This window comes from Acyrthosiphon pisum, chromosome X, assembly GCF_005508785.2.
Source record: "Acyrthosiphon pisum isolate AL4f chromosome X, pea_aphid_22Mar2018_4r6ur, whole genome shotgun sequence".
Classification (NCBI taxonomy): domain Eukaryota; kingdom Metazoa; phylum Arthropoda; class Insecta; order Hemiptera; family Aphididae; genus Acyrthosiphon; species Acyrthosiphon pisum.
Window position 1 is genome coordinate 29,736,182 of NC_042493.1, and position 13,496 is coordinate 29,749,677.

The following is a 13,496-nucleotide window of genomic DNA, read 5'->3' on the forward strand; positions in this document are numbered from 1 at the left end:
ACTTAAACACATAGAAAAAATGATTTTGCGTAAATGCGTTTCGTCTATGTGGCGCGTGGGCTAGAGAGAGAAAACGAGTAGTGCGCTGACATCCTCTTAAGTATCTGATAATAATTAATATTGGTTAATACGAGTGTTAAGTAGTCCAGAAAAAATATAATTTTGTATAGTTATTTTGATACCATATTTTTTTAAATATTTAATTGTATAGTATAATGTCCAAATATTGTTATTATTAATAATAACTACAAATATTAATAATTAACTACAAAATCAAACTAACCACATAAAAATATTAAATATATACAAAACTATATATTCTGGAATAATGAAAGAAGTTGGTTACTTAATTGATAAGTTATTTAATTAAAGTATTTAATACAATATATTATGATAGTTCATTAATTATTTATGAATGTTAATAAGTCACATTTTTCAGCAAACTACATCGAAATATCCTCTGAGGATTGGGCCGGAATGTTCACGTTTGAAAGGAGTCGTATATGTATGATAGGTCACTGGGAAAAAAATATTTACTTATAATTTTAGTATAGTAGTAAGTTTTTCTCAGATTATTAAAATTTTACAAAAGATTTTAGTTTTAACCACTTTTATAAATAATTGATTTCCATGTAGTTTAATATTATTTTAGGAATATTATAATACATTATTCTCACTAATAATGATGCATTTCAATAGATTTAAGTATACAGGAATTTAGTAATATTAAATGGAAATCGGCTCAAGCCAAATACTCAAACGCAGTTCATTACAAAATTAAGTAGAATCTGAAATGTATAAGAACTAAGTGACCAATTAAAAAAAAAAAAAACTAACCATTTTATATAGGTACCTACATTATATACAATTAATAATATATTTTACCTAATTTATATTTATAATGTCCTTAGTAAGAAATAAAGTATATGTGAATGCATTATTTAATTATTTTGTTTCGACATGTTTAGCTATTTGTTAACATCCGAGCCCTAGTTATAACCAAGTATTAGAAAGAGTGAATAACCCTTGAATTCTGTTATAATCAATACGTATTGTACGTCAGAATTCAAATTAAAAAAAATTCAACTGTATAAATAGAAGATAAGTAACAGCTATGAAACATTCCATTACAAGTAATGCTGCATACACAACATTTAAATGAATACAACGATGTAACAGTTCTTTTACTTCAACGTCATTAAAATTGATGCATTCCAACAAAATGTTCAACATACAGTATCAACACTTTTTTTTTGAGAAGAACATAATGATAGGCTTTCAAGCCATGATTTGTTCGATACAATTTTTAAGTAATTATGACGTAAATAAAAAATTATTAAAACTTTTCTTGAGTTGATATTGAATGCATGCAGTATTGCGGAAATGTTGACATTCATCAAGTTCTTAAATTTAACCAATGGAAAAAATAAATGAACCAAACATCATGCAACAGCAATCAAACAAACGTCAGCTATATAATACCTTCTGTAAAATGTAAAACTATTATTAAATACCTAATAGTTGAAGGGGATGGGTTTAACAAAAATTACATAATAAAAAATAAAATCCTAGAAGAATCGAATATTATTAAAAATTACTGTTCTAAATAAACCACTTGAAGGCAGTAAGTTACCCAAGTGTTTTAATATTAAATAAATTTTATTAATTTATATCAAACAATTAAATCGGGACTATTTTGATATTAAAAAGTTCTGAAATGTTCAACATAAATTAACAATAACATTAATTAAAACTGCAAGTACATGAACCAGAAATGCAATTAGATAATAGTTATTTTACAAAACATTTCATAATTTTAAACTGAAATATTCAAAATGATATTATGTTGATATTATAATTTAAGTTTTCTCGAGGGTTTTCTTAAATAATTTAGTATGTCATAATTAGAGCCCAAATTTATACACAATTTCATATATTTTTGTATGGTGGAATTTCATTATTTTAAAATGTATACATTACATTATGTATCTACATATTTAAAAAAAAAATAAAATGATTATTTAATGTTTTGATACAATTATTGAATTATGTATATTAATTAATAATTATAATATGTCAAACTCTTTATTAAATATCCAAAACAAATGCACATTGCAAGACTAATTTTCTTAGCCGTTTAAGCTTAAAACTATTATTTTTTTTTTCTAGGTATAATAACTATAATAAGTATCTTAGGACCATTAAACGCAAACTAGCACCCACCATAAAAAATCCTCCTAGATCCGCCCTTGCACTGGAATACTGTATATTATGTCACTTATTGAACACTCAAAATTGATCAGATATGTATCTGTAATTTCTCCCTTGAAAATCTTGATCGTTAAGACTAAAAGTTGGATCACAGATGGAATTAACAATCTAAAATGTTGTTAGATGATAATCACAATACACCCATGGTTAACGCCAGTTCAGTCACAACCAAGAGACAAAACAAAAAACTTGATCAACTATACTCATGCCGCCGGTAGAAGGCTACTGGGCGGCGACCAAAATTTGTCCGTTCTCGCACATTCCCACCACTGAACCCTCCAAAACGCTGGCTGCCGACGCTGTCACCGCCACCGTCGCGCAGCTGCTGCCACTAGGTGGTAGAGTGGGAGAAATTTGGCTACAAAACCGCGGAGCTCGATCATTTGGATGCGCGAGCGAGTAGCGTTCTACCGGCGGCACGAGTATAAATGTTTAACTCTGTTAATTGTGGTTCACAATATGGAGAGCGGGCTGCCATGGTGTATGGGTACGCTGATTGCGGTCTGTTGTTTTATTTTACAGTGCCTGCGCGGGCTTTCTGTTTGACTGAGCCTTAAACTAACATTTGATTAACATACACATAACCATAGACCTATAAATTAATGGACAGCGCATTCCACTCCGCCCTGCCATAAATGGCAGGTGATTATATAATCATATAACTGAGAGAGAAAGTAGTGAAGGTTAAATCCCACATAAGGAACTGTATACATTTTACTTTGTTTTTTTTCTCGCTCACTATATCGTACCCCTGGGCCCTGACCTCTCTGTAAGTGCTGTCCATTAGTTTATAGGTCATGCACATAACGCACAAACAGCGGCCGTCGGAATGCGTCTTACACGACAGGTGGCCAACCGGCAAAAACAAGTGTCCGACATATCGACGATAATTAAACGCGGACGCACGAGAACAAACACCGCGCAGCAGATAATAATATTAACGCTGCTCAAAGTAAATAAGGGTATCCCGCCGTCCTTAATGGCGGACGGGAGTACCGACAACATGTTGTAATGGCATGGGCCGAAGGAACAACTTACGGTTGATGGAGTGTTCTGACGACAGTGTTGAGACTTGATCGGAGATGGGGAAACCAAACGACTGACGTGTAGCGGTAGACGGCGACTAATCGATATCATGTACCTACGGTTGAGTAATTAGCCCGACGGCCACCGGGTTTTCAATCATTCGTTGTACGTTGAGAAACGAGTGTAACGTAAAAACGAATATCGTGTGACTTGCGAACAAGTGAAATGGTAGAGAATAATAAAAATGACAATGTTAACATATTGTTATTATAATAAATCTTACCGACAAGACGCGCAGAAGGTAGGTGCAGACGCCAATAATGCGGAATGACGAAAACGAATCGCGTACGCTAGACGGAGCTGCTGTTCGGCTGCAGCTAGTTCACCGAGATACGTGTTTATAGGTTAGCTTTATTTCATTATCAGTGAGCGTCGAGCGACGCTTTTTCACCGATGGCATCGGCTATCAATTGCTAGTACTAAACGTCACTTGTACACCCGCCGCCCACTGACTTAATGATAAGTGATAACAATAAAACACGATGTAGAGGGATACACATTACTAGGGCTGGGATTTCGATGCACTTTGCATTGTTTTCCAAAGCTTACTGTGCAATGCTCGTCTTGTCACAAATTTGTTTAATGTACATTTGAATGAGAATAAGAAAGTTTATTTTGCATTTTTTTGCATTTTTTAGTTTTTAGGTCATTTTCTTAATTTTTAGGGCATTTTAGAGTTTTTGGAGCATTATTTGAGTTTTTGGAAACCAAGTGTATGAATTTGAAATTTTCTTTTAAGATTTTTACACCAGCATGGCTTTTAAATAAATTAACTAGGGCTGGGATTTTAATGCTAGATTAATAAGTAGGTACTCGTAATTCGTATTATATTATCGGCTTATCGCCATTATCGGACAAGGTTTGAGTAACCTCTACACGCATTTCCTGTTAAATAATCTTAAATCGGTAAAATTGACGTCCGATGATATCGTTCGACGTTCAGTACGAGTTTTGTCGTCGTTAACACCGTTTTATTACTCTAGTTAATTTTTTTTAACAATTTAATATAAAAATGCCAAAAGTAAAATGTTCGACAGCGAGTCGACTGCGTGCGTTTGTACAAGAATTTGGACATAATATTTTTTATACCGACGGATTAGTGTTATTCTGTTTACGCATGTAATAGATTTTTATAGTGCATTTTTTAAAACTTTTTATTGAAATTTATACTAAAATTATTAAAAACAAAAAATGTTTAGATCATAAAAGCGTTTTTTTTTTTAGAGCATTTTTCGGGTTTTTTTAGGACATTATTTAGAGTTTTTAGGTCATAAAAGCATTTTTTTTAGGAAATTTTTCGGGTTTTTCTAGGGCATTAAAAACCCAGCCCTACACATTACACACAATGTACACTCAACCAGTGGCGTATTTAGGAATTTGTCATGGGGAGGGTCCAGATAATTTTTAGAAAACAGAACTGCGGGGGGCAAAGCCCCCCACACCACCAAATTACCCTTTATTAGTTAAATATACCAATATACCATAATATGTATAAGATGGTTTGACATTTTTGAGTTTTTGATTATTAAATAATAAATTTACACGGCATTAAATAACTATTGAGAAAATCAAAAAATGACCTCCTTAAAGTACCATCTTGATCCAATTTGCTAAAAAAAATAAACACCATTGTAAAACCACTAGCTTCATTGCTCCGCTCAGAATCTAATATAGTTATGTTATAACATAACTTTTATAAAAATATTTCCTAAAATACATTACTTCATTCATAGTTGATCTTAGACTCTGCAGGCAATGTACAAAACTACAAAATATTTGAATTAACAAATGAACTCCGTATTTTCAACCATTTTCGGTAACAACTAATAAAAAAAAATACGATATTAATTGAAAATGTTGATAACTGAAGTTTCGAAATTTTTTTACAAAATCCTTCGTATCGTATGATAAAATTAGTTTTTCTTAATCATGTAAAAACACAACATTTAACATGTACGAAACACGAGTAAATGGGGGGGGGGGTCAGGACCTCTTGGACCCCCCCGTAAATACGCCACTGCACTCATCGACAAACGGCCTGAGTCGGGTACTCGGGCGGTCCAGAGTACGCTACTTACCTACTGTTCGCCGTTCGGGGACCAATTTATTTAAAGTTGTAATGCGTAAATGCAGTGGTGTATTTAGGCCGGGGCCCCCAAGGCATGTCCAAGTTGGGTGGCACTGGACCTTTATCATTACATAAAAAAAATACTGAACATTTTTTTTAAATTTAAATTATATTTATGTTGAACTATGTTGACTTGATACACGAAAAAAAAATGTACAGTTTATTATTTTGTATATTATCTGAAATCATATACGTCGTTGGATTTTTCAAACGGGCGGTTAGTTATAAAAATAAATTAGGTATATTATTAATAATTGCAGCACAGCTATTCTAAGAATATTATTTCTAAGGCAGCCACCATCATGTTGGTTTCGCAGCTCTATAATCTTTTAATGAAAATATTATGATTTGTACATCGTACGTACACTTTCCATACACTTTCCGGTTTTCCGGAAAAGCCGGGACAGCGCAGTTTAACCTGCACAGTTTTACCTAATTTTCGACGACGAGGACGCGTCTCCATACACGCTCCGTCGCTCCATTTTATCGGAGAGGTTGGACTTCGCAGCGCTCAGTTTTGCCGCGGTATCTGTTAAACCCACTGGAGTCCAGTGGCGTAGCCAGGGGAGGGGCCGAGGGGGCTGCAGCCCCCCCCCAAATGTTAGGAAAATTTAAAACTGAATGCACAGGCTATGGCACACGCGCTCCGGTATGCCTGTGCAGTCATAAGTGCACTGGTCAAAAGAATCGTTTTTCGATTATCTTTCAGACGCCACTATACGCCAGTACAGTGTCTGAAAACTGCGCAAACTTGTCACCCACACGTTCCGAAATAACTGTTTCAGTCCAGTTTCTCCGGAAAACCGAAACGTGTATGTGGCTGGCTCCATAATTATTATGAGCTCCTATATAGAATCATTATTGAATAATTAATATTTTTATTATAATTTAATTTCCGTGTTAGGGGCCCTTATACTAATTATAATTTTATGACATAAATTATCTATAGTTACTTTACGCATATAACAATATCATATTATATACGAATACAGATACGGTGTATACTGTATAGGTATTCAGAAATTCAACCCATTTAAGACTTTTAATTTATTTTGTATTAGACATTTGCTCAGTGTGATTAAATAATTTCCATCTATTCGTATTATATTATTAGGTACACATTAACTGTTCACTAAATGTATTTAAAATAAAATCGGTAGGGGCTTCTTAAATGGTTGTAATATTTTTAATTAGAAATCATAAATGGAAAATTAGTGCTGTGGTTAAAATATTACTATATAGTTCATAATAAATGTATATTTGTATCATTTAAACATTTTTGTATGTTGGAAAAAAAAAAAAAAAAACAAAAATATTGAATACCGTTTTAAATGTATAATACGAATACCTACCAAAAATTAGATAAATTATTATTATTTTTTTAGCTTAAATTATTATAGCTCAACAGTTAGGTATTAGAAAGAAAAACATAAGTAAACAAAAGGTTAGATATAAATATACCATACCATTATGAAAATAATTTATGACAGTTATATGTAAATATAAAACATATTTTTAAAAAAAAAAACAAAATTTATTAAAATACTGAAATATTTCATAATTTAAAATTTCATAAGATTTTCTAACACTACCTCCATTATACTCTGTACTTAAGAGGACGTTACACAGACATTTGTTGTCTCCGTCTTACAAGTGCGTAGTATAGCAAATCTTAAGCCCAGCAGTACCGCGGGTAGTTCTGTTAGTAAAAAAATTAGATTGAATTGAGTATTGACCTAGCAAATCAAATTAAAATTGTATGAGCGTTTGAAATTCATATTTTTACTTCACAATATTCACTCGATTTCTCATGTAGCGGTCTTCTTATTTTGTTCTAATTGGACTAATTCAAAAACAAATAACTGTAGACTCTTGAAATTTATATCATATGTTTATTCAATTCCTATACTTGATGACATTTTCGAAATATTTTGACTTGTTTTAAGCTGTTTACGAACAATTTCAAATTTCAAATTTTAGATTCTGAGTGGAACGATGAATGTATTGATTTTACAATGATGTGTGTTTTTTTATTTTTTTTATATTTTTTCTAATTTTTTCTAATCTTTTAAGATTATCTTCAACTAAATATTGTACAAGTTCTGGTGGAGGAGACATTCCAAATGAATCGAAATAAAATTTTTTATTTTTTATTTTTTTCCATGCAACCCAATGTGATCCTTCTTGAGTAGAATTATTTAAATTTAATATTCCACATTCATTTAACCATGGTTTAAGAGGTAATTCATCTCTCATGAAACAACCTCTGAATATTTTTATAATATGTCCAAATTGTATTATGTCAAAATTACTCAGTGGTTCGATTTTTAGATTTTAGATTCTGAGTGGAACGATGAATGTATTGATTTTACAATGATGTGTGTTTTTTTATTTTTTTTTTTTTTTTTTTATTTTTTTTGTGTCTGTGTACACGATAAGTAGTCGAAATAATGCTACGATTTTCAACTTCAGTATCTTGTTTGATCAGAAAGTGAATATCGTTGGTGCATTGGGGAGGTCAAAATTTAAATTTCCCAGTAGTTTTCAAAAGCGCCGGGAAAAACAAAAGAAAAATTAAGGAAAAACGGGAATTTTTACGCAAAATCTGTTTTCGAGAAAATCGATTTTGGTTTTTGGTGTAACTTTAAAAATGACCGTGGATGCATGAAATTTTGACTGAATGTTTACATTTCCATTTTCTATACACGATAAAATTTTCAAAATATTTTGACTTATTTTGAGCTCTTTACGGACATTGTCAGTTTTCATTTTTTTTTAGTTTTTTTTCTAAAAATATCAATAAAATTCTATTTGTTTATCAAAAAAGCTTGAAAATTTAATAGAAGGCTCCTAGTATATTGTTTCAAAGGCAGATGAAAAATATTAAAAATCGTTAGTCACAGTTTTTTTTTATAAGCATTTAAAGTTCAAAAAATGACAAAATATGGAAAAATCACGAAAATTTGCAAATTATTTCGAGTTAGAAATTCATAAAAATTTTTCTTTTTAAATCTAAGATATGAAAATGTAATACAAGATTCCTTATAAGATTATCTACCTTTATCAAACAAAAAATATCTATAAGAAAGTCAAATTAAATTTTTATGATCGTTTGAAATTCAAATTTTTACAACATTGGATATTCACTCGATTTCTCATGTAGCGATTTCCTTATTTTGTTGTAATTCAAAAACGAATAACTGCAGATACATGAAAATTTTACTGAATGTTTATATTAGCATTTCCTATACACCATACAATTTTGAAAATATTTTGACTCTTTTTGAGCTGTTTACGGACATTTTCAGTTTTCAATTTTTTTAGTTTTTTTTTCTATAAATATCAATAAAGTTTTATCTGTTGGGCCAAAAAGTGTATACATTTAATACAAAGCTCCTGATATATTGTTACAATATCAGTTGAAAAATATTAAAAATACATAGGCACAATTTTTTTTTATAAGCATTTAAAGATCAAATGATACGATAGAAACGCGTACACACAAGTAGATACTTTACTTTTATACCAGTGGTGTAATTTGGGGGGGGGAAGGGGACAAGGTGGGAATTTGCCCCTATCTGGTTTTAAAAGCGGCCTGATTTACTATTATTATATTTTATTAGCGCAAAAACATGCCTATTTTATAATTTTTTCAGAAAATATTATACTAAGAAATTATTGTCACAAATAACAATGATATATTTTAGCAAGGCTGGGCAAGTTAACAATTTTTTTTAAGCCGTTAAGTTAAGTTATTTAAAAATAATAATGCTAAGTTAAGTTAAAAGTTACTCGTATTTTTTTCATTAACTCGTTAAGTTAAAAGTAAACTTTGAAAAAAAAGTAACTTAACTTAGTGTAAAGTTAAAATTTGGTAATTTGTAAAAATAAAAAATTCCAGAAACATATTGTTTATTAGATAGTTTTTCTTTACGCTCGAGAAAATTACTGGGGAAATTTAATATGATACATTAAAGTAAAAACCCGAGGAAAAACCTTTATTATTCTTTGGACGAAAATCAACTTAATTTAGATAATTTTGAAATAAAATAATTTGAAGTTAACACGTTAATCTTGAAAAAAAAGTAACTTATTAAGTTAAAAGTTAATTTTAAAAAAAAGTAACGAGTTAATTAACTTAACGTTGTTCATAATCTCGTATAGTTTAATTTCTAAAATCTAAAATTAATATAAATTCTAAAAACAACAACCGATTGGCACTCTTATTAATTATCATTGATCACGGACTCAAGTCGACAGTCGTATATGATTCAACCATTCTACGTATAGTTTAGTAGAGTAGGTACCTTATTCTACCTAAATTAAATTTTTTTTTTTCGTGACGCGTGTTTACATTAATATTTTAATTTGGGCAAAATATGACTTAAAAAAAATAAATGGGGGGTGTGGCTAAAAATATAAAATTATCGCTTAATAAATTTTTAAGTATATGGATATACACTTAATGCAATTTGAATATGATTATTGTATTTACTAACTTCGTTCCAGATATTGTCTCATAATTATTTGGCCCATAAACTGCCGATACGCTTACACTACAACCTATATTTACAACCTAAAAACCACAGAAAAAAATATAAATATACTCTCACAATAATGAGTAAATAAGTAAGTATTATTTTTATTGTTAATAATACGTACAATAAACGGTTATTTATTATACTGGAATGTGTACTCTTGTGTTGAACACGCTCGTCTTCAGTACATCGTGACTAAACATAACATTCATTATTATTTGAAGCTACTGTTAGTAATAAGCCTGTTAGTAATAAGCCACGAATCAAGGTTGCCAGCTCATCACATTTACGCAACTTTAAATTCAATTCCTGTTAAAAAATGTATTTATTAGTTATAAAAATATTTTGTTTTTACTGTTTTAAAAAGATTTAAATAATAAATCCATCATTAAAATAACCGTTGATTCCTAATTTAGTTGACTTTTATAGGTATTTTTTATTCATAGCTTATACATATTTCATTAGAGTAGCCATTTAAGGTTGACATAAGATATTTCAGTCAAATCATTTAAATTAAATATAGGTACTTAATAGTTGATACATATAATCAAATATGTAAAAACAAATATATAATATTTAATTACGTATGATTAAAATGCAGGATAATGATAATTTAAAATAACACGAGTTTTATCTGAATAGCATTATGTAAAATTAACCAGAATATTTCGGTGTAATTTTTAAAAGAATTATATTCATAGTTATTACCAATAAATGGAAAACAATATTCCATTTCAAACTAGTTTTTCTTATGTATCTACTTTAAAACTGTTTCAACTATAATAATGAGTATACAATAAATGATGAAGAGATTTTTTGGAAATAATTTTCTACATGAATCTTATTTTAAAATCAAGTTATTATTAGTTTAATGAGAGGGGACAATAAAATTGTAAGACACTAATAGTTGTTTATATAATATATCCATGTATAATAATTATATTAAAGTACCTATACATCTATGTTAATGGTTATTACTAATAACTATTTATAATAATAACGACTATAATTTATTATTAGTTTATACAAATTAAAACAAAGAAAAATTATGCAAGCTTGAAATTTACAAAAATCATTAATAGTGGTCCGATTTATATTTCATTGGTCAACATTTTCAAATGACAAAAATTATTTATTTTTACGATTTTAAAATTAAACAAATTTAAACTTACCATAATTAAATTTAGTGGGTCTAAAATTACCTGTAAGTCGACGCGTTTATCAGTACCCTCAACGCGAATCCACCTGTGGCCACAATTTTTCATCGTCACGGTAAGCGTACGTAGGGCACTAGGGCCGCAATTCAGTTATCCACTCTGTTGTCGTCGCCCAAAATCACGTGGTGCGTCTTTGTCGGATTCTTCGGCTGTTACCGTTCGCGTCGGCGTGGACTCAGAACAAACGACACTGTAATCTTGTCGTTTAGCAGCCACGTTGCAGTTGTGCCCATTGCTTGTGTGTCAATATACATCTTCGAAGTGCCGCATTGTTTTGCCCTGCCGACTTTGGACCAACCCCCCTTGCAGTCGGAGCATCCACCGTCTTCCACCATCGAGTCGACGACGGATTGGTGTACCGACAAGGCAGCCGCAAACAGGGTCATTTTGTCTGTATATTAATTGTATTATTACTATATTGTCATAACTGTAGTTGTAACTGAACACCGATTCCAGTGTGTTCGGATAGGTATTTGTGAATCTTATTATTTATTTAGTTCGTATCAGTACGCTTGAGGCACCCTTAATTAGGCTTATGTAATAATAATATTGAAGAATTATTTATTGTTATTTGGACTGTAAAATACATGGTATTTGGTGTCACGAACACCGTAAATTATAATTACTATTTTTTTTATATACATTGGGTAACCTAAACTTCAGTTCAACACATCACAAGTTGATGCAGTCAGCTGCCTATTTGTAGGAGCTGTATCGCCGTATCGGCGACAAACACTGCCTGCAACCCCGCCTAACGTCCACATGCAGGCTGACACGTTATTGTCGTCGCGGTCGTAACGAAATATTTCTTAGATTTTTTTAAATTATTCTATTATTATTAATTTATCAATTTATCATTTTGTCAACATACCTACTTGTTACATGTTTTTTAATGCTTTAAATACTTACTTATAACGGCGCGGAATACTGTTCCAAGGCCACCTACATGCTGATGTACCAAAATTGCCTATACAACGCGCCAGACAATATATAAATATGCTAAAAGAGTCTGCTGCGCAAAATAGTACCAGTTGGACCTCTCTTTCCTATCACAATTTGACCAATAACGTTGTCTCATTTCAACACAAAGTGCATGTGCATTATTCAGCAGTGCAGCCGACTTTTTAATTGTTTACATTGTATCACCAAAGGAAGATCGGGCTGCTAGAATATGTACAATGTGCATGTATGTACACCATACGACGTCAGTTTAATAATCACAAACTACTACATATAGTAATTCGTTCTAATAACGTTCCAATTATAGTAATTGGTTGTTTGTAAGCTCCTTAACATCGTAAGTAAGTAAGTTGTTCGTAAGTACATAATATTATTATGAGGTGCGTTTCTATATAGAAGTTTAAAAAAACTAATCTTTAACACGGGCAACGCCGGGCGGGACAACTAGTATTATATAATATCAAATTAAAATAAACAAATTAAACGCACGGTAATTTCGTGGTAGACATCCCTCTGTACATAATATGCCACTGTATACCACCTGTATACTATGTCGTATGAAAATAAATTACATTCTTAATAATTATTATAATATTTTAATAATATATAATGCTTACAACATAATAACAGCCACAACATTTTGAGATTCCTCGGCTTATCCATCCGTCACCCGTACACGTTACCACTCGCACACACGATGGCTACCAGTGGGGTTGGTCGTTCTAGGTCGATGTAGGCGAGGTCCAGCTGAGCGTCTGTTCTATCATCGTCGTAAATGAACGACCACAGAGGTCAAACGGGAAGCGCTACCCGTCATACACTACACGGGCGCAAGGACGAACGGTGCTAATACCGTACAAGGACTTGCACACCGGAAAATCTGCACCACCCAAATTCTACGGAACAAGGCCGAGCAATTGGCTAATAATATATATCTAATTTGTCAAGTTATTTTGTTACACTCTGTATTTTAAATACGCACCAATTTCGTTGGTTGCCGTGTTGTGGTGTTTCTCAGTGTTATAAAACATGTCAGCCGATAACCACATAAAATTCTAAATATGAATTTAACAGAATGTAGATCATCATTAGGTACCAAAATGTTTAATAATCAAAAATTACAAACCATACAGTTCAAGCGTCATGCACTATCTTCAAGGTATAAAATAGTTGTTCTTTTCTTTTTCCGTAAAATGTTAAAATATAATCGATAATAATAATTATTATTTGGGAGTTTGCTTATAGGAATCATGAATACATAAGGCATAAAAGTCTATGGGGCATGAGAATGTGTAA

The 13,496-nt window shown here is 31.2% G+C and overlaps 1 protein-coding gene and 1 long non-coding RNA gene across 6 annotated transcripts in view; one reads left to right on the top strand and one right to left on the bottom strand.

Moving 5' to 3' along the window:
- LOC100569749 overlaps window positions 1-940 on the top strand; it is a 17,557-nt gene extending 16,617 nt beyond the window's left edge. For both annotated transcript variants that reach the window (XR_510243.3, XR_119000.4), the window contains one exon: window positions 440-940. This is a non-coding gene — a long non-coding RNA (uncharacterized LOC100569749). The remainder of the gene's footprint in view (window positions 1-439) is intronic.
- LOC100569649 (ubiquitin-like-specific protease 1) overlaps window positions 1-4,774 on the bottom strand; it is a 17,858-nt gene extending 13,084 nt beyond the window's left edge. The window contains exons 1-2 of one of the 4 annotated variants that reach the window (XR_001678707.2): window positions 3,310-4,773; window positions 1,160-1,485 (exon numbers count right to left, since the gene is read on the bottom strand). The gene's annotated coding sequence lies outside the window, so the exon portion shown is untranslated. Of the gene's footprint in view, window positions 1-1,159; window positions 1,486-2,117; window positions 2,348-3,309 lie in introns of those variants that run through there. The other 3 variants (XR_003838610.1, XM_016800611.2, XM_003241253.4) reach the window with 3 other exon arrangements.
- Between the last annotated feature and the right edge of the window lie 8,722 nt (window positions 4,775-13,496).